Genomic DNA, 20,690 nt, shown 5'->3' with positions numbered 1-20,690 from the left:
GACAAATCTGAATAGTTCAACCGGGTCCCTGGCAGGTTAGCTGAATAGGCCAGTCCTGGTCCTTCTATTAATCTGTCAAAAATGTAACCCCAGAATTTATAAAATTAAGGTTTTTTGGGACACCACTCATTGTGCATTACAAATTTTACTGTAATTTCCTTTCCATGAACAAACACACCCAGAATTTTCTCACATCACTGCCTTTACTCAGACTATCTCCTACTTATAATGCCCTTGTTAGAATTCTTTCAGGCCAGTCTCAAATGTCTTTCTTCTTTTGGAAAAGGCCAGATATTAAATCTCAGGCTTTGTGGGCCATATGGTCTCTGTCATAACTACTCAACTCTGCTGTCATAGCATGAAAGTTACCACAGACAATCCCTAAGTGAATGAGCACGGCTGTGTTCCAATAAAAGCTTATTTACCAAAAGAAAAAAGCACTGGGCCATATTTGGCCCCCAGTACCACAGTTTGTGCACCCTTAGTCTTAGCTGTTTCCTTCCCTAATGCTCTAGCCAGAATTAATATGTCTCCTTTGGAATGCACAGAACTTTACTTAGGCCTTTCTGACAATGTTTATCGCATCCTGCCTTGTAGTTTTGTTTTATTTTGTTTTTTCTGTTTTTCCTCCCCTCTGGATCGAAAATTGCTTTATCCATTTTAGGTGCTAAGTAAGCTATTAGTGAATCCAACAAAGAAATAATGAAGAATACTCTCATTTGTATTTTATAATTTGTAGTAGAAATGAAAAAACTTCTCTCAACCCAGTGTATTAGTGTTAGAGACAGTGCCTACTCCTAGTTTGTTGAGTTTTTGTTTTATTACTGTTATATAACTACTGATTTTTAGCTGGAAATGTGGCTGCCTGGAATGATGACTATAATTTTCAGTTTCCCTTTAAGTTAGATGTGGCTATGTGACCATGTTCCCGCTACAAGGATACAAAAGCAAATGTCATGCGCAACTTCTAAGAAGTGTCCATAAAGGAAGTGGGCTTATCTTTCTTATCCCATTGAGTTAGACAGCCATCTTGGATCAGGTGTTATAAAACTCACATTAAGGACAGCAGAACAAAAGACAGAATGAGCCCGTCTTTCATAAACATGGAGCTGATATACCAACCCTGGACCTTCAGATTTCTCTACAAAGAAAAGAAGTGAATTCTATTTTATTTAAGCCACTTAACATTTGGAATATCCATAGCTAAACCCAGTCCTTACTGGCATGACGAATAGCTCTCTACTCAGTGAAATCAAAGTTATGGCCTGATTTTGAGTCTCTTTCCAGGGTCAGAGGCCTTGCTGGGCTGGTCTCATTGATTGCGCAATTCTTTACAATGACAGGACAGCAAGAACAAGGAACCCTACCACTTTGACATACTTCTTCCTCACTTCAGTTATATCCAGCATTGACATTGCCCTGCTGATGAAAGGCCATGCTGTGCTTTCCTCTCTAGCTTTGCACCAGCACAAAGCTTGGTGTCACTCAATGCAGCCTGGCTCCAATTGAGCCATTGTTGACTTGCTATTTCCTGTTCATCTCTCACTAAACAGTTCCACCAGGTAAGTATAAGGCATCTAGCTGCTATTTTTCTATACTCCTATTCTTTGAGCGTTCCTCCCCCAAGTCATAAACTATATATATATATATATATATATGTAATATGGAAAAAGGTTAGGCTACCCCTCCACACCTCCCTCTCTTCTTTAACGACCACAGTCCCTGACAGCTACCTTGTTTTCAGAAGGGGTATGGTTACCTGGATGACTAAATTACCAGCTTGGTTAGCTTCTATTCTCCCTCTGCCTTCCCACTCCTCTCAACTCTCTTTCCTCCCTCTTTTCTAATGAATAACTAATTAACTCTGAAAGGATTAAGCTAACTGCATTTCCTAACCGCTTTCCTTCCCAGAATTTTCTAAGCTACTTCTTGCCTGAGATTAGGGGCCTGAACTCTTCTGTTTCTTCAGAACAACACTTAGCACGTTTTCAAACATAAGAAAGCTGAAGGGCTTTAACACGGTGTTTCTTCACAGAATGTGTGAGAAAGTCACTCCCCCTCATGTATTTTTTTTGTATTTTTTTTTCCTTTTCCTTCCCTGAGCACTTAAAACACTTAAAACACATTTGGGAGGTCCCCTAAATAGAGAAACCCAATTTTTAAAAAAATAAACTGAAGCATCTTTTCAGTATTGTGATCAACACAAGTTTCTCCATTTCATCAGCTGGATTTCATCTTATTGGTTCTAAATTTCCACCTACATTGTTCTTGGTTTCTTTTCTTTGTCTCGTTCTTTCCGTGTTTTCAGTTATAGGAAGCAAAATATGCAGCTTCAGAGTTCCATGTTTCAAAATTCCTCTCCATCGATCTGAGTTTTTTGTAGGAAATCCAGAAAAGATTAGCAACCCAAGAAATAAACAAGGATTTTATGTGGCTAATGATACCAAGTAGACAAAGGGCTCATGAATTCAAAGGGTATGCATATGCGCACATAAAATCTAATCAAACTTTAACTATCTGGAGGTGATTAATTATATATGTATTATAGCTGAAATCATCCAAAAACAGAAAACTATCTACCTGCTTTGGATTCTAACTGAATATTCAATACTGTTTACTGGAAGGGAAAGATAATCATTAACAGACTGATGTGTCTTCAACAGGTAAATGGCCACTTAAAGAAGCCAGTTTCCTTACCGGATAAGGACAATGTTTTAGAAAGTTGAAGGTTTCATTTTCAACAGTGTCTAAAAACAACAATCACTGCTTCCTACAGTATGCCCATACTAATTTGGATAAAACCAGAGAATCTAATAATCCCTAGAATGTCAGGAAATTTTATAGTCCTATAGTATAACATGTTCAATAATGGTTATTTGGTACTATTATTATCATTAGCATTACAATTATTATTTATGGTCGTAATAGTATTTTTCTAGCTTCTGGATGAAATTGAGAACATGAATATATTTGGAAAATAAACAACAATTTGCAAAGGGCTTTCACAATCACTGCCTCATACAAAAATCCTACAACCTAACTCAGGCAAATACCTTCACCCACTTTGAGTCTTACGTCTACTTTCTGCTTCCTGGTTGACCAGTGACTCCAGATAGGACATTTCACCCATAATTCTACCATCAGTTTATGTGATAATCTTGGCCCAGACACAGATCTTTTTAAAAATCTCCTCAGGTGATTTTAATGTGCAGCCTGTATTGAAAATCACTAAATCCATGTCAATTTGTTGATGATTATGCAACTCAAATAACAATTGAGTACCAACACGTGCTTTTGGAAAAATGCTTCCCTCACATCCTCCAATGCATAAGAATCACCTAGAGAGCTTGTCAAAAGACAGTTTCTTAGACTCCATTTTCAGTGATTCTAACTTAGTGAGTCAGAGTGAAGTCCCTGAAGCTGCATTTCTAACAAGCTCATAGATGATATCAAAGAACCACACTTAGAGAACCACGGATTTGTACCAAAGGGCTGAGCCTTGTGGTATGAGATTTTAGATTTTCTATCTAGTCAACAGTGGATATTTGGTAGAGAGGGTTAAATTAGAACCTACAGAGGTCTCTTAATTAATTCTATGACAGGAAATATGTGTTCTGCATTTTCATCTAGATTAGGTTTAGCTGCCTCTACAGAAAACCTGAAACAACAGTAATTTAAATATACAAGGGTTAATTCTTTCACATAAAAAAGCCCAATAGGCAGTCTAAAGCTAGTGTGGCGGTGGTACCATGAGGCAATCAATGACCTAGGATCCTTGTATATTTCTGCTTCACCAATCTTCATGCATTATCTCTGAATCCACTTTATGTTCTAATATGGCTGTTGGAGGTCCAGACGTTACATCCGCATTCAAAGGGGTAGGAAGTATTTTTTAAATCAAGGGGAGCAGTACTTTACCTACCTATTTGACCCTTGTTTCAGGAGCCGTCCCAGAAATTTCCCCCAATAAATTTTATGTCCATATCACTTTTCCAAACTTTATCACATGGCTATGTCAATCCACAAAAATGTCTGAATAGATCAAGCTATTGCATTAAACAGATGCAAAAGGAAGGACTCAAACATCAATAGAAGTGTACGCTCACCACCTAACTGTCTAAGGCAGAGGTTGCTGATTTGTGGGCACCTCTCTTCCACATGGGAATTCTAGAATCCAGGCTCCTTCCATCTTGTAGCACGGTCATTCCCTAAAGCCTCATTGCTAATCTTGCATCTGGCATGTGGAAAGGGATAAAGAATGTGGATGGAGATATCATTTGATTAAAAGCCTTGACCCAGGGCTTCCCTGGTGGCACAGTGGTGGAGAATCTGCCTGCCAATGCAGGGGACACGGGTTCAAGCCCTGGTCTGGGAAGATCCCACATGCCGCGGAGCAACTAGGTCCATGAGCCAACTACTGAGCCTGCGCGTCTGGAGCCTGTGCTCCGCAACAAGAGAGGCCGCGATTACGAGAGGCCCGTGCACCGCGATGAAGAGTGGCTCCCGCTTGCCGCAACTAGAGAAAGCCCTCGCACAGAAACGAAGACCCAGCACAGCCAAAAATAAATTAATTAATAAAAAAAAAAAAGTCAATGTTTTAAAAAAACAAAACAAAAACCTTGACCCAGAACTGGCAGGCATTCTCTACTCACACTCCCTCGGCTATCACTCAGTCAACATGATCAAAGCTAGTAACACGGGAAGCTGGAACATTAGTCCAGCTGTGTGTCTAGGAACAGAAGGAAGTAGATTTTTGATGAACCATCTTTTACACACTAGGAATTATAATCTTATAGCTGAATATATGATCACACCTAATAATTTAAGAGTTTTATTGGTAAAGAAGATGGGAAGAATGGATATAGGCTAGGTCTCTACCATCTTACCTTATATATGGTTTTTATTTCCAGAATATAGACTTGCTAGTTCATCTTAAAATTGTAAGAAAAGATGTGAACCAGAAGTGAGATGACCCAGATTCTCATCTAGAGTATTTTAGTATTGAAGTGTGTGATCAGGAAAACATCACTTAAACATTGTACTTTCCTTATCTGTAAACTAGGAGTAGCTGCCTCTACTTGACCTATATCTGAGAAGTGTTGTGGTAATCCAATGAGAATATGGATGTCAAAATGTCTAAAAAGACAAAGCGAGCATATGACTACCAGAAAATATGTTTTCCTTTTTAGACTCTTTAATATAAAGTGGAACATATCTCAGAGTCTGTAAGTCAAGATAGAATTCAGGGAAGGAGAATAAAAAACTATGAAAACTGACCCAAGCTTCGAGCCAGAAAAAAAGCCAACAAGGTAGCTTGTCATTGGAGAGCTGTGACTTAGAATAAAAGAACCAATCTGCCTCTTAATTTCACGACAACATATTGGTTTCTGACAGTCATGGTTGTCTTTGTAGCATAAAATGGATGGCCATGAACACCGGTAAAAGATGGCAAAATGCAGAGTGGCAACTAACGTGACAAGACAAAATTACCCCAAAAGGCTAAAATGCCTTAGCCTCAGGCCACAGTTGAAAGGGCATAGACATTATATTTGGGCAAGATAAGCAAGAGAACCAGTGTTCATCGCCCCCTGCAAAGTGCAATTACACTTTTGGAGCTACAAGGAGTTGTGTTTCTTGGCCTGATAAGGAATCAGTATCCTAGGGAGAGCAATTTACGCCTCTTTGGGGGAAGGTAAGAGGCAGTATCTTTACTAGAGTGAAATAAATGACAGGGAGAGGAGGGAAAGAAATGAGGTTGCCTAACTTGAAAAGTCAACCCATTCCTCTCAGAGTAAATTACTTACAGAGTTTTGATGGTGTCCACTGCCCAGAGTGCCAGCTGTATATTGAGGAGATAGATGGAGAAGTATTTGGCATAAGGAGAATTAGCTAAGGGAGCTGTGGAAAGGGTCATATTGAGCTTCCATCCCTTGGTCCACCAGGCTCACCACCCACCTCCCCAAACCCAAGATCCAGCTCTATGAAAAGGACAGTTTATCTTCTTGGTCTCTGCAGGCAAAATATATCTTCTCAGGAACAGAGAAAAGATTCTCTTATACAAGACCTATGTTTTATGCTTCTTTTCCATACCCACTCCCAAGTGCAGAGAATTCTACCTCAGTGATATGTAAAAGACAGGTATTTACTGAATGCCTTTTTATTTAACTCTGAAATGCACCAGGCTCTTCTAGGGATCAAAGGCCTCATTACAATCATGCTCTAATCCATGACTTCCCCAAAACTAGTAGTCTGATGGGCACCTGGCTGTGCAGACTCCTGTGACCACCGTGAGATCTACTAAACAAGAATCGGAGGGTGGGGAAAGGACTTGATTTCTATATTTTCCGTCCCTTTGGTAATCCTGATGTATCCTAAAGTTCATAAGACAGTGGTTGTTAATCTGGGGTGCAGAGAAGAACCATCTGAAGAGCTTTAAATTTTTTTAATAAAAATATTCTTGCCATAGTCATTCTTATTCAGCAGGTCTCAGATAAAATTTGGTGATCGTAACATCTCCTGAAGTAATTCTGTTACCCATCCCTGGTTAAGGAAAGTTGCTCTAGAGAACACTTACTGGCCCTTGAAACAGAAACTTATTCTCAACACCCCTGTGGTCGTTCTCCCGCTGCATTCTCTACTTCCTTCAGATAGAATCCAAAATCTTCCCTTCATAATTTTATCACTAACCAGCCTCCACAAGGCCTCAGGTTCCCCAGGCATCATCCCTACATCCGCAACCCCCGGGGGAAAAAAATCAGGCTCACTGATGCATGATTTGATGATCTACATTGTTTAAAATTTACAACTGTTTTGGTCATCCCACAAGGAGGTGGGAGGAGGGGGTTTGCTTCGGGCTCCTTGTAATATATTTGTTGATCAAACAACAGCCCAGGCATATTCACTCTGACAGTTTGTTTGAAGTTTATGCATCTCCTGATGCAAATATGTAATTTGTGCCACAGGTGATGGGAACTGCAGCCTTCCAAAGAGGGGGGACAAGATCCCCAAGATTCTTGTAATGATGGCTCAGGAGAGTATATTGACAACATAAGTGTTAGCACAATTATGTATAGTCTCCATCTGCTTCCTAGCCTGATGCGTTTAGGTATGCTATTTATATAACAAGTGCATCTGTATTCACATACTTGGGGAGGCTGTTACAGAAGTGGACGTTCTATCAGGTCTCTTTAACTGGGAGCACAGCAAGTTTGGCCTTTATTAGATAGTAGAGCACTGTACTCAAAGCTCTGTTTTCCTGTTAATGTTTCTAAGGCTGGTCACGGGTGACACAAGGACGCAAAAGTTCATAATGTGCCATCAGCATAGAATTTCTACTTTTCTCCCCCACTCCACTCCACTGAAATTGGTCATGTGGACACAAACTAGATAGTTAATAATAGAAGGCACTGGGCACTCACCACATACCATGCATTTTGAGGTGTTTTATGTACACTTTCATTTTCACTTCATACTCACAATGTTATAAAATAGTTATAATATTACCATTATCTTCACCATTCACATTTTACAGGTGAGGAAACTGAAGCACAGAGTTTCATTTTCTCACACTCAGCCAATCAATGACACACTAGATTTCAACCCAGGCAGTCTAGATTCAGAGCCAGAGCTCTTGAAACCTGTTATAGTGGAAATAGAATGTGCTCTGGAATCAGGCTGGAACCAACTCTCATCACTTCAAAGTTGGGTGATCTTGGGCAAGTTTACCTAACCTCTTGGAGTCTCAATTTTCTCATCTATAAAATAAGGATAATAAGATTATAGTAGAGTTACATTATATTTGTGCGTTTAACTTAGAAGCTAACTTTAATAACTTAACATCTCAATCACCCCGAGGTACAATTATACTATCTTGTGTAATCCTCACACCAAACAAATTTGATAATACATATTAAAGTTGTGGAGACCTAATATTAAACTAGTGTAAAATAAAATATGCATACAATCAGCCACACTCGAGAATTCTCTACTCATCTTCCATCCTTTTCTAGGGATTTGGTAGCTATTTCAAAGGCAGTATGGCTTGAATATTTTTGGTACCAGCATGTAATGTTTCCTTTTGTTTTTGTTTCCTTCCCTGAGTTTAGCTCAGGGACTCTCAAATTAGCTTGCATAAGAATTATCGTACAGTGGTACACACACAAAACCATGAATACTTTTCTTTATGAGCAATTTAAGGGGTTTTGATAATTTTAACTCTGTACAATCTTCATATATTTGTGCAACGTATAAATACCCAAGTACCCGATTCCTCTGTCCCTATTTCAGAGATGTTTTGGAGACTAACTGATTAAAAACATTAACGGGTAAATAACATAGTGCCTGGAATATAGCAGACTTTAAAAATATCTAAAATGTATGTGAGTATGAGTAGAGCACAAAATAAATTCATCATAGATAGCATCAATGGTATACTGGTTAAAGACAAGAGGTTTTTGGACAAACTCCCTGGGTTTACTTAGTCTCCCTGTGACTAGTTACCTTCTGCATAAAAACTAAGAATAACAACAGTCATAAGATTATTGAAGGATTAAGTGAGCTAATATATGGAAATATTTAGAATAGGGCTTAGCACAGAGTTAATGCTAATTACTATCACTATTTATACAAGAAGGTAACTTCTACACTAGCTATTGAAGGAAGTTATGGCAAGAGATTGTTGGAAGAAAAGAGGAAGAGGCCATTTTCGTGTCATGGTAGGCACAGAGGCCAGAGGAATTAAGGTGGGGATAACCTGAATGGCTAGAGTCAGGGACACCTTTCAGTGTAAGGATGGGAAGTCATTCACTGCATTTTCAGGTTGTTTAGAGACAAATCCCTTTGGATGTGTCAGAATTGCTTGTAGCTCAGAGCAGATCCATTTGTAGCAGCTTGCTAGGTACTCAAGATTTCCGGTTTCAATTAGCTTAGTGATATTGCATCTTGCAGTCAATAGCTCTAATAGCACCTGTTTTCTTTCTAACTAGGATATAAAAATAATCATTTTCTATCTTGCATGTTTATTGGAACCTCTCTGGTGTGCAACACATAACTGTCATAAAGCCTCTGAGATTGAAGATTGCCTTCCTTTTTCTTATGCACCCTTAAATGGGGAAAAAAACAGATGTTCCAAGTTTAGCTTTAGATATAATATGCAATATAGCTATTTAATAGTCTGAATTTAAATATATTTACAGGAGCTATTTTTGTTGCTTGAATAATCTTTGTTAAGTTCAAAATATGAAGTACTAACACTAAACACTGTTAGTGTTCTAGGTATCTCCTTTCTGAAGCCCATTTTAAGCACTAAAAACTCAGGGTCATTTCTATGATGACAAAAGGAGCAAAACACAATGTCTTCACATTTTGCCATGGAAAAGGAACATCAGACCATATACAAATTAAGAGGAAAACGGGTGCTATTAGAGTCACTGACTGCAAGATGCAATATCACTAAGCTATTTGGGTCCAGAGTGTCAACTGCATGGCCAGCTTTTACATCAAAAGTATAAATTATCTGACAGCTCCACCATCTAAGAGTTCACTGTCTGCTTGATGAGATATCACATTTATGCGCTAAAATCACAATGTGGGATAGTATATATTCAAGTACCAGGTGGTGTAGTAGGGATGCAGCAGTGCTACGGAAATTCAGAGAAGTGAAAGATCGTTTAGAGTTGGGATAGTTAAGGAAAGTCCCATGGCACAGGGTACTGAAGGGTTAGTATTTTGTGTGATAATTTATTAATTTTATAGTTTAATGAGCAAATCTCTTAGTGCATTTTCTCCCCACTGAATAAAGAAAAGAGTTTTAGAGAGCTAGGGTCTCTTTAATTCCAGAGGAGGACTAAATGAGATTTTATATTTTAGGGCAAGTGAGAAATTGACTTCCTGAAGATAAACTTGTTTGGGTGAGGAAGCCCCAGAGAGGGAATGACAAGTTATTGACTGTTATGGGCTAACTTGTGTTCCCCCTGCAAAAAAAAAATTCATATGCTAAAATCCTAATGGCCAGTACCTCAGCATATGACTGTACTTGGAGATAAGGTCTTTAATAAGGTAATTAAGTTAAAATGAGGTCTTTAGGATGTACCCTAATCCAATATGACTGGTGTCCTTATAAGAAGAGGAGATTAGGACACAGACATGTACAGAATGAAAACCATGTGAAGACACTGGGAGAAGACAGACATGTATAAGCCAAGGAGAGAAGCCTCAGAAGAAACAACCCTCCTGACACCTTGATTGCAGACTTCTAGGCTCAAGAACTGTGAGAAAACAAATTTCTGTGGTTTAAGCCACTCGTTCTGTGGTACTTTGTTAAGGCAGCCCCAGCAAATAATACAGCGAATAAAAACAAGAGCTATTACGTAGCTCACGTTTCTTCAAGGCACTTCTTTTGTGCTCGCTTGGCTCAGCTAGTCTTGATCGTCCTTGCTCGTATGTCTGCGGTTGCTCATCAGGAGGAAGCTGGATGAATTAAGAGGACCTCACTCACTTCTCTGGAGGTCTACAGTCTTTTGGCTGTGATACCTTACTTCCCCTCCATGTGGCCTCCTAATTCTCCAGAAGGCTTACCTGGGCTTTCTTTACGTGGTGAAGTGCTTGGTGCCAAGAGCAGCAAGAAAGAGCAAGCGCCAAAGTTCAAGTACTTTTCAGGCCTCTTGCTTCTGTCACATTTGCTAAGATCACATTAACTGATGCAGATTACATGACCAAGCCCAGATTTAAGCGGCAGAGACAATTACAACCTCTTGATGAAAACAACATCAAAGTTACTGTGCCAGGGGGAATGGGTAGAAAGATGAAAATAATTTGTGGCCAATTTTGTGATTTACCACAGAGAGAACAGTAGTTTGGTGGCTCAAAGGTTTAAGGGAAACAGGTTTATCACCTTATCCACACAGATCACTAGAGACTGGTATAAGGACTGTGCCAAAAGTAGGGGCGATCTGGGCCTTCCAGTTAATTGAATGTGACAATAACTTGAATTTGAGAATGACTGAATGAGTACCTGCAAAAAGCACTAAAAACCTATACCTTGTGAATCTTGATGGTTTCTTATTGACTAAGTTTGGCAGAACTGAGTAAAATTACCATCAGAGTTTCTAGCCTTCAAGGCATTGAGAGCAAGGTTGAACAAGGCATGAAGCCTGGAAATTAAGAAATATTTTAGGGACGGGACTTCCCTGGTGGTCCAGTGGGTAAGAATCTGCGCTCCCAATGCAGGGGGCCTGGGTTCGATCCCTGGTCGGAGAACTAGATCCTGCATACGTGCCGTAACTAAGAGTCTGCATGCTTCAGCGAAGATCCCGCGTGCCGCAACTAAGACCTGGAGCAGCCTAAATAAATAAATAAATTTTTTTTTTTTTTTTTAAAAAAGAAATACTTTAGGGAGCCAGAGCATAGGCTAGACAGGGGAGAACCAGAGTCGAAGCAGCATCAGGTGACTATAAGGGGAAGCAATTGATGATTCTTAGGGGATATTCAAAAGCCCCTTAAATGCTACTACAACCACAGTAAGGGAGAAGGCACTCCCGTAAAAACTCCCAGATGACTGACTTTGAACTTTTCATTGGTTGATGAGTGGTTGCTCAAACTGGATTTAATTTTACTTCAACAATGTAAATAAATAAATGTGGATTTTATTGCATCCCAACTGTTGTGGCTTAAAAAAATTGATACCTACAAGTAGAATTCAATATGAAAGAGAAAGGCATTCCAAGCAGAGTTAATGGCATATGACTATGAGGAAAGTGAACTGTGTGTGTGAGTGCGTGTATCGGGAAGAGGCAATAGTTGTAGTAAGAGAGCGCGGAAGTTCTGGAGCAGAAGAGATGGTGCTGGCATACTACCGATCACCTTCAATAGAGGACCAAGAGGTTTAGATTTGATCTGGTAAGCCAATGGGCAACTAACAAGAGAAATGTAGAAGAAAATAAAGCATTAGTTTAGGAAGATGGAAAATCCCCAAGAATCTGGGTATTCTCAGGAGTGTCATAAAATTCTCATTAAAAGATCAAAAATAAAATTTATTTTAATTCTCCTTCACTTAAAACAATAACACCTGCCATTTGGCACCCTCAGGCAGGTGTGGGAGACATGGCATGAATTCAGATGCAGGATAATAGAGCTTTGCTCGCTCAGAATTCTTCCCCAGCAGCAATGCATTCAGTCTCAGTTGTAATCATTACTTGAGGGTCATTTATTCAGTGCCCACTCCGTGCCTAGGAGTGTGTTATTCAATCATGCAGCATAATTTAGAGGAAAAGGGTGAGCTCGAAGTCACACAGGAGTGGTCTCTACTCCTGTCTCTGAGGCTTACTAGCTATGACACTTGTTTACTGTTTTTGATCTTTTTATGCTTCAGATTCCTCATATGAAAAGTGAAGGCGAGATTATAACTGTATATATATCAGAGGCTGTTGTAATTAATAAGAATGTGTATATTAAGCACTTAGCAGGGGCACTACTGGTAGGTACTTATTAAGTGTTAAAGTTAGACACAGAGTAGGACAGTGTCCCTCCCTGCACTTATCACTCTCCTTACCCGGGCCCAGGCTTACATGAGTCCTCACATTACCGATAATTGCAGGAATTCAGACCAAGCAAAGTGCTCAAATGGAAAGTGACAACTCAGATTTTATTTTTGTTCATTTTCCACAGAGAAAGCAGACAGTTAAGAAAGCAGTTGCTTGCGAATATGTTTCTTCTCCAAAAGATGAGGTTTCTGAGACCCTTTTTCAAAAACAATTCATTCTGTGTCCTTGAGACAGTTAATGAGATATACTAATTTGGGATAAATAGGGCTGCTATGAATTCTTGATAAGAAAACATCTGCTTGGCTCACTTTCCTTGCTTTCTAGGGAGGAAGTCAAGGTTTGAAAACAATAAGATATGATAAGGTATGAGACACTGCCTCGAGAAAACAATTTAAAATAACTAATTGTTTTTCAAGGCAAGCTCTAGGAGAAATAATGATTAGATCACACCAAGCAAAGAAAGATGACTTCCTGATATCCAGTGAATGAGACCCAGGAAATGTAGTAGACAAAGAGGCTAAAATGCTATGACAACAAATAGTTAATTGGAGTCGGAAAACATTCTGCTTGCCTGAACTGAACCACTGTATCCCAAGGGAGGGGGCCTGTTTGTAACCATGGCTCATGGCCCCAAATTAATCTCATCCTTGGGAAATATGTCAAAGAACCATGAGATGAGGTTTTAGTTTTAGTTTTCTCTTTCTTCCTCTCTCTCTCTCGCCCTCTCTTTCTCTCCTTCTCTCCACCCTCCCCTTACACACACACACACACACACACACACACACACACACACACTGGTTCTTTTTCTCTGGAGAACCCTGATTAATACACTACCTTACTTTCTTTTAGCTCTTATTTGTTTAGCATATATTTTCCATAATTTTATTTTCAACTTTATTATTTTATGTGTGTCTCTTGTAGACAATATATTATTGGCTTTTTAAAAATCAGGTGAAGAATGTGTCTTTGCATTGGTGAGTTTCTACGTTTAGCATACTTATATTTATTGTAAATACTATTATAGTAGAACTTTTTCTCCATTTATTTCCTGTTTTCCTTTTACAGTGTTATATTTTCCTTTATTTCTACTGTGTTCTTTCTTTTAACTATTAATATTTTGATTCCACATATTTGTTTAATGATTTTCATGTTTCTGCTTCATAATATTAACATTATCATTTATTGCTTTGAGGATAATTTATTATTCTTATTTTAAACTCTTGGTCCCTTTATTCCAATAATTCTTTGTGTGATATGTTTTGTTCACTCATTTGTCTTCCTTTTATGGTTCTTTTACTCCTCAGGTGTCTAGTTATATTGGCCTTTGAGTTCTCGGTCCCATTGAGATATAATCTACCCTGTCTTGTTATATGTATTGGGGAAGGGCCAAATTCCAAGTCAGTTTGTATCCCATCTATTGCATTGGATGGCAGGGGATATGGCCCAAGAGATAGTGCCTGCCCTAGGTACCACAGAACCACTATTAAACATATCTATTTGCTGTCAGTCACTTCATTGCACAACCACACTGGTTTTGGGAAGAAGCAGCGCTAAAAGTGGCAGTTTCCTTAGTCCATGAACCATGAGCTCTGAAGTTTGATGGGGAATAGGGTGAAGGAATGAATGCCCAAGACTGGCTGGCCAAGTCTGCACCTGTCCATACCAGCTTCTTAAATACGAATCGGTCTTTACAGTATCCTGACATTCATCCATCAGCACCAGAAGAATCTGGGCTGTTACTGCCAATTTCTTTGGCAACAGATAGGCAGTGTAGAGAAGAGGTAAGAGGATACAAAAGTTCTCACTCAAACCATTCCCCTACTGTTGTACCTGGCTGAACCATAAACCAGGCTGAAATAATTTACACACACACACACACAGAGTTCTTGACAACCACCTTTGGCTTCCCCAAGTTTCCTATATCTTTTGTGTTAATAGCTCCAACCCATGCTTCCTTCTGTTTCTGTGGTTTCTCTAAAAAGGAATTAATTTGTGTTATTCTCTTTTATTATTTTTCATAGATGTTAAAATACCACATGTACAAAGTACTATATAACATGACTTTGTACGCTATAAATAATAACGATAAAATACATGTATATTTATCTATTACCCAGATTAAGAAATAAAATATTATCAATGCTTTAGAAGGGCACCATGTGTCCCTTTCTATTTTAGCACGATAGTTAGGAATGAAGGCTCATACCTCAGACTGCCTGGGTTCAATTTCCAAGGTCTACTACTTGGCTACCTTCATGAACACAGGAATATTACAAATCTGTCCTGTGCTTCATTTTCAAACATACAAAATGGGGATAATAATAATAGCACTTGCCACATAGGTTTTATTCACTACTAAATGTTAGTACATAGAAAGTATCTAGACAACTACCTGGCACATAGTGTTAGTGGCTATTATTATTACGAATATTACTATTCCCAATCTTATTCTTTAAACTGCAATGGTAACCAATATTCTGATATTTGTGTTAATAATATGTTCTTTTTTTAGAGTTTACCACCTATATGTATGTCCCTAAATAATACTGTTTTGCATGTTACTGAACTTCTAAAAATGGAGTCATACTATTTATATTCTTCTGCGTCTTGCTTTGTTTCCTAAATGTTGTGCATTTTCAGATTCATGCATTTTCATGTAGATAATGATTCCTTTAGTTTTATTTCTGTCTAGTTTCTTACTCAACTGCTCATAGATACCTGACTTATTTTCTGTTTCCTTCTATTATGGGCAATGTTGTTATTCTTATACAATATTCTTCTGCAATACTCTTGTACATGTTTCCTGGTGAACAGTTCAAGAGTTTCTCTGGAATATCTATATAAGAGTGGAATTTCTGAGTCATAGGGTATAGGATAGTCAGGGGAGTCTAGATTCTGTTATAATAAAGATAGATCAAAATCTTAGTGGCTCAAGTGCTTATTTTTCACTCTCACAGTTAGAACTTTTCTGCAAGTCAGAAACATTCCTCTATTTATAGAATCAACGACCAAAATTGCTTCCATTTTGTGGTGTCACCACTGCAACTCACAGTTTCCCAGTCACTGAAGCAGGCAACAAGCAACAGGAAAAGGTATACATATTTTTAAATGCCTCAACCCAGAAGTGACCTGTCACTTCTACTCACATCCCGTTATTCAAAACTAGTTTCATGGTACCATGTAACAGAAAGGTATCTGGGGACTGTGGGAGAACACTTGTTTGTCTGAACAACAACAAATGTCTCAGGTGTATTTTACTAGTTTACTAGGAAATGAAAAACTGTTTTCCAAATTTCCTCTACCATTTTACCCCACAAGCAGTAAATTAGTGTTTCCATTGTCCTTATCCTGGTTAACACTTAGAACTGCCTGCCTTTTAAATTGTTGTCAATATAGAGGGTGTGAAATGGTATCTCAGGTTTAATTTGCAGTTTTATGATGACCAAAGAAGTTGACAGTCTTTTCGTATGTTTAGGGGTCATGTGTGCTTCCTTTTCTGAAATGCCTATGCATTTTACTCAATTAAGAAGGACTTGTCTTTTTTTTTTTTTTACAGTTTACTGAGAAATAATCGATATACATCACTATATAAGTTTAAGGCATACAGAATGATGCTTTGATTTACATGTACTGTAAAATGCTTACCACAATAGGTTCAGTTAACATTGATCATCTCATATAGATATAAAAAAGTAAAATGAAGAAATAAAAAATTTTTTCTCCTTCTGATGAGAACTCAGGATTTACTCTCTTATCAAGTTTCCTATATACACGTTTCCTTAATAATTTTTGGAATTTACTGTCTACTCCCAGATATCAATCATTTTTCATTTGTATCTATTAAAAATTTATCTCCCCAGATTTTTTTTTTTTTAACATTATCAGTGCTTTATTTTTAATTTTTTTTTTTTTTTTTTTTTTTGCGGTACGCGGGCCTCTCACTGTTGTGGCCTCTCCCATTGCGGAGCACAGGCTCCGGACGCGCAGGCTCAGCGGCCATGGCTCACGGGCCCAGCCGCTCCGCAGCATGTGGGATCTTCCCGGACCGGGGCACGAACCCGTGTCCCCTGCATCGGCAGGCAGACTCTCAACCACTGCGCCACCAGGGAAGCCCTGTGCTTTATTTTGATAAAAACAGGTTCCTCTTGATTTTATTGTAGTCAAATTTATCTGTGTTTTTCTCTATGGACTGAGCTTTTTATGTCTTAAGAAGTTCCTTTAATGAGGTCTTCAAATTATTCTCCTCTCTTCAAAATAGTTTTAGTTTTGCCTTTCATATTTAATTTGTGTGTGCAGTGTAATCCTAGAGGTTAATATTGGTTTTCATATTTTCCCACCACATGGATAATCAAAACTCTTCCATTTATCCACTGATCTGCAGTGTCACCTTTATCTTAAATCATATGTATTCTGTTCCACTGGTTTGTCTATCAGAGAAAATACCACCTTGTTTGTATGATGATGTTTTATAATATGTTTCGATATTTTATGGTTTAAGTCCCTTCCATGTTTTTCTTCTTTAGGAATGTCTTGGTTATTCTTGGCCTCTTGTTCTTACATATATGTTTTAGAATCTGTTTGTCAGTATGTTGACTGGGATGTCATTGAATCTATAAATGTTGGGAACCTGACATGTTTACAATATGGAGTCTTCCTGTCCAAGAATGTGGTATATTTACCCATTTATTTTCACCAACAAGGTGACTGAATATTTTGGTATGAACACATCGATCACCCTTTTAATTATTTAGTCTATGATTTTACCCAGATTTCATATCAAACTACTGGTCTTTAGTGTACAGAATTTACCTTCATTTAATTTTGAAACTTAAAGTTCTGTTTGTACGCCTTACACCTCTACCCTAAAAAAAATTAATCAAAGACAATTAGTAAAAGATGAACATTATAATATGCCAATGCTTTATATTTTAATGGAATTATTTAAAGCAGTCAGGTGCTTTCTTTAAACTCACCTGAAATTGAATTATCTCTTAACCTGTGCCTACTACTCATGCTGGTATGAGGCCCACTCTCAGAGACAGAGAAGGCAGAAGCACAATAGGAACAAAGCAGTCATTTCTACTTTTTTTTTTTTCCTGTCAACTTCAAGCATCAGACCCTTCTTGCTCCTCTCTTATTGGAAATACACCTTTTAAAGCCCTTTTATGAATCTTAGCCCTTTGTGTAAGCCCACATTCACTCTGAATCTTGGTCTTTCGGCTCCTATTCTTATATCTCATGCCACTCATATGATAATTATCAGTTATTTATCCTTTTCTTCTTCCTTTGAATAATTTCTTATCTTCATAATTACACCTTTGAGTGTTTCTTCTATTAAGTCTCTCCCTTCTTTGGTTGCAGGAAATGGAGTCAGCTATATTTTTTCCTTGAACTTTTTGACTGTACTTTTCTATATTTAGGGTTCATATCAAACCATCCTGCATAGGTAGTACATGTTCAGCATGGAATTTGAGTGGAGCGTTCTGAAGGATTGTCTCAAGGAGACAGTAGTCAGAATCGGAGTTGCAGGCCAGAGACTGTGGACCCAGGATAGTGATGTACCTGGGATTGAAAGAAGTTGATCACATAGAAAAAGCTACCTTTATTCTCAATTTTGCTTCAGGCTGACCTGATGGGAAAATCTCCTACTAAAACTGAACCCTAACTAAATAGTGCATCCAGTTACCTGGGTTTAAACTATATCATGGGAAACTGTCATGTCAGACTATTTTCCTAAGTAGAGCTACATGCTTCAATTCAAATTGTTGAGGAAGCTCTGTAGTCTAATGCTGTCAGACATTAGCCTCTGGCTATGCTGACAATCTGGAGAGTAGACTCATATCCACATTCAGAAAAGAAGTTCAAAAATGCATTCTAATTCTCTTAGCTATCTAAAGTGCTATTTCAGGTAGATGAGAAGCTGTGCTTGCCATATTCTAGTGTTGGTTCCTCAGTATCCTTTTTTTCCCTCTTCAAACGTAAGTGCTGCTTATTTTTACCTAATCTGATTTGCTGTATTCCAGAAATATTTCTATTAGTAAGATTCATCCATGGAAAGAGATGCCAGAAAATAAAAGGAATTGCACTATTTTTCTTTTCATGAGGACTCATCTCATTTCACTTTCTCCGAGTGTGAAACTCAATTCACTATAACTTCTACCCTTCTTTCTACATTTTGCCTTATCTTGTCTCCTTCATTAGCTTTCCCGTGATTGTAGACTGGAGATAGAATATAAGCAAGTAGGATAGTGGAGGCAAAAAAACAGTAGAAGCAAGAAGATGCTGTAAGATTCAGAGTAACTGAGGAAGACTAGAACTGTCCAGTGGCTAACTGTTACATCTCAGTTTTTATAGTGACCTGCAGTAGTGATTTTCAAGCTTTGTTCCAAATATATCCTAACCCCTAGGGAGAGTCTCAGACTTCCAAGTAATACCTAAAAAAATACCTGAGTTACAAGTAATAGCTCTGTGGGGTTTTTTAAACTGGAGTATAATTGCTTTATGATGTTATGTTGGTTTCTGCTGTACAATGAAGTGAATCGGCTATACGTATACATATATCCTCTCCCTCTTGGACCTCCCTCCCACCCCACCCCCATCCCACCCATCTAGGTAATCGCAGAGCACCGAGCTGAGCTTCCTGTGCTTTACAGCAGGTTCCCACTGGCTATCTATTTTATTCATGGTAGTATATTCATGTCAATCCTAATCTCCCAATTCATTCCACCCTCCCCTTAATTTTTAAAATAACATAAATTTGTTTATTTGTTCAATAACAATATATTGCATACCTATTATGCACCAGGCATAATTGTGGAGACAATGTTAAGACCAACAAGGACCTGGTTCATTGATCCACGGTAATTATTCCAACCTGATTAAAATACTGCTAATGTACGCCGAGTCCTGAAAAAAGGATACCCTCTTTCACCCAAATCATATATAAACTGAGGGCACATTCCTGCTATGAGGATTGGATAACTAAATGTCTGCTTCACAGGCCTGGAAGCAGGCCAACTATCTCCCTATACCTTGGGCTAGAACTCACATATATTTGCTTTCAGGTCAAACAGACTCTGGTTCTCTAATTTCTACTTAACTTACTTACTTAACTTAATTGATGCTACTGAAATTTTCATCTTCATAGTGCAAGACCAATATAGTTGGGCCCCTTTATCAGGCTGGCATCTGGAAACAGTATGAAAATCTGCCTTATAAGCTATTCGCATTCATAATTTTACCTTTGGACAGACATGATTTAACCTACTTAAGTATTAGTGAGTGATTTTTTTTTTAATAATGGCATTCTAAATGTTCAAAGACCAATTTTGGAAATTAAATAATCCTCTTTTTTTTTTTTTGCGGTACGCGGGCCTCTCACTGTTGTGGCCTCTCCCGTTGCGGAGCACAGGCTCCGGACGCACAGGCTCAGCGGCCATGGCTCACGGGCCCAGCCGCTCCGCAGCATGTGGGATCTTCCCGGACCGGGGCGATCCCGGACCGGGGCACGAACCTACGAACCTGCGTCCCCTGCATCGGCAGGCGGACTCTCAACCACTGCGCCACCAGGGAAGCCCAATAATCCTCTTTTTTATTGAAGTATAGTTGATTTACAATACTATACTAGTTTCAGGTGTATAACATAGTGATTCAATATTTTTATAGATTATACTTCATTTAAAATTATTATAAAATATTGGCTATATTTCCTGTGCTGTAGCCCCATTTTAAATATCTAAATATATATTCGAAAACTTGATGGGATCTTTGGCACCAAGAAATTTAGTGAATAATTCAAAGCATCTATTATGTCATGATATCGGTGACATGGAGAGATGATCTTTCACTTCTACTTTTAAAAAGTAACCTGAGGATATATATTTGTCCCCTCTGCTATATCAGTCAATCAGAGAACTGGTATCTTTCCATATGCAGAAATAATACATTGCCATTGTTGTAGCTGAAAATATTAAAATTTAAATTACATTCCACCCTGCTGTCAAGATTGTATTAACCAAACTTAAATATACAAAAAATGACAGTACAATAAAATATGGAGTATGATAAATCACTAAGCTTCTCTATTTCATATATGTGGAGAAAGGGTTGAATTAAATGCTTGAATCTCCCTGCTCAAACTTGTCTGAATGT

This window comes from Tursiops truncatus, chromosome X (genome assembly GCF_011762595.2).
Source record: "Tursiops truncatus isolate mTurTru1 chromosome X, mTurTru1.mat.Y, whole genome shotgun sequence".
NCBI classification, from domain to species: Eukaryota; Metazoa; Chordata; class Mammalia; order Artiodactyla; family Delphinidae; genus Tursiops; species Tursiops truncatus.
This window is presented reverse-complemented; position numbering follows the sequence as displayed.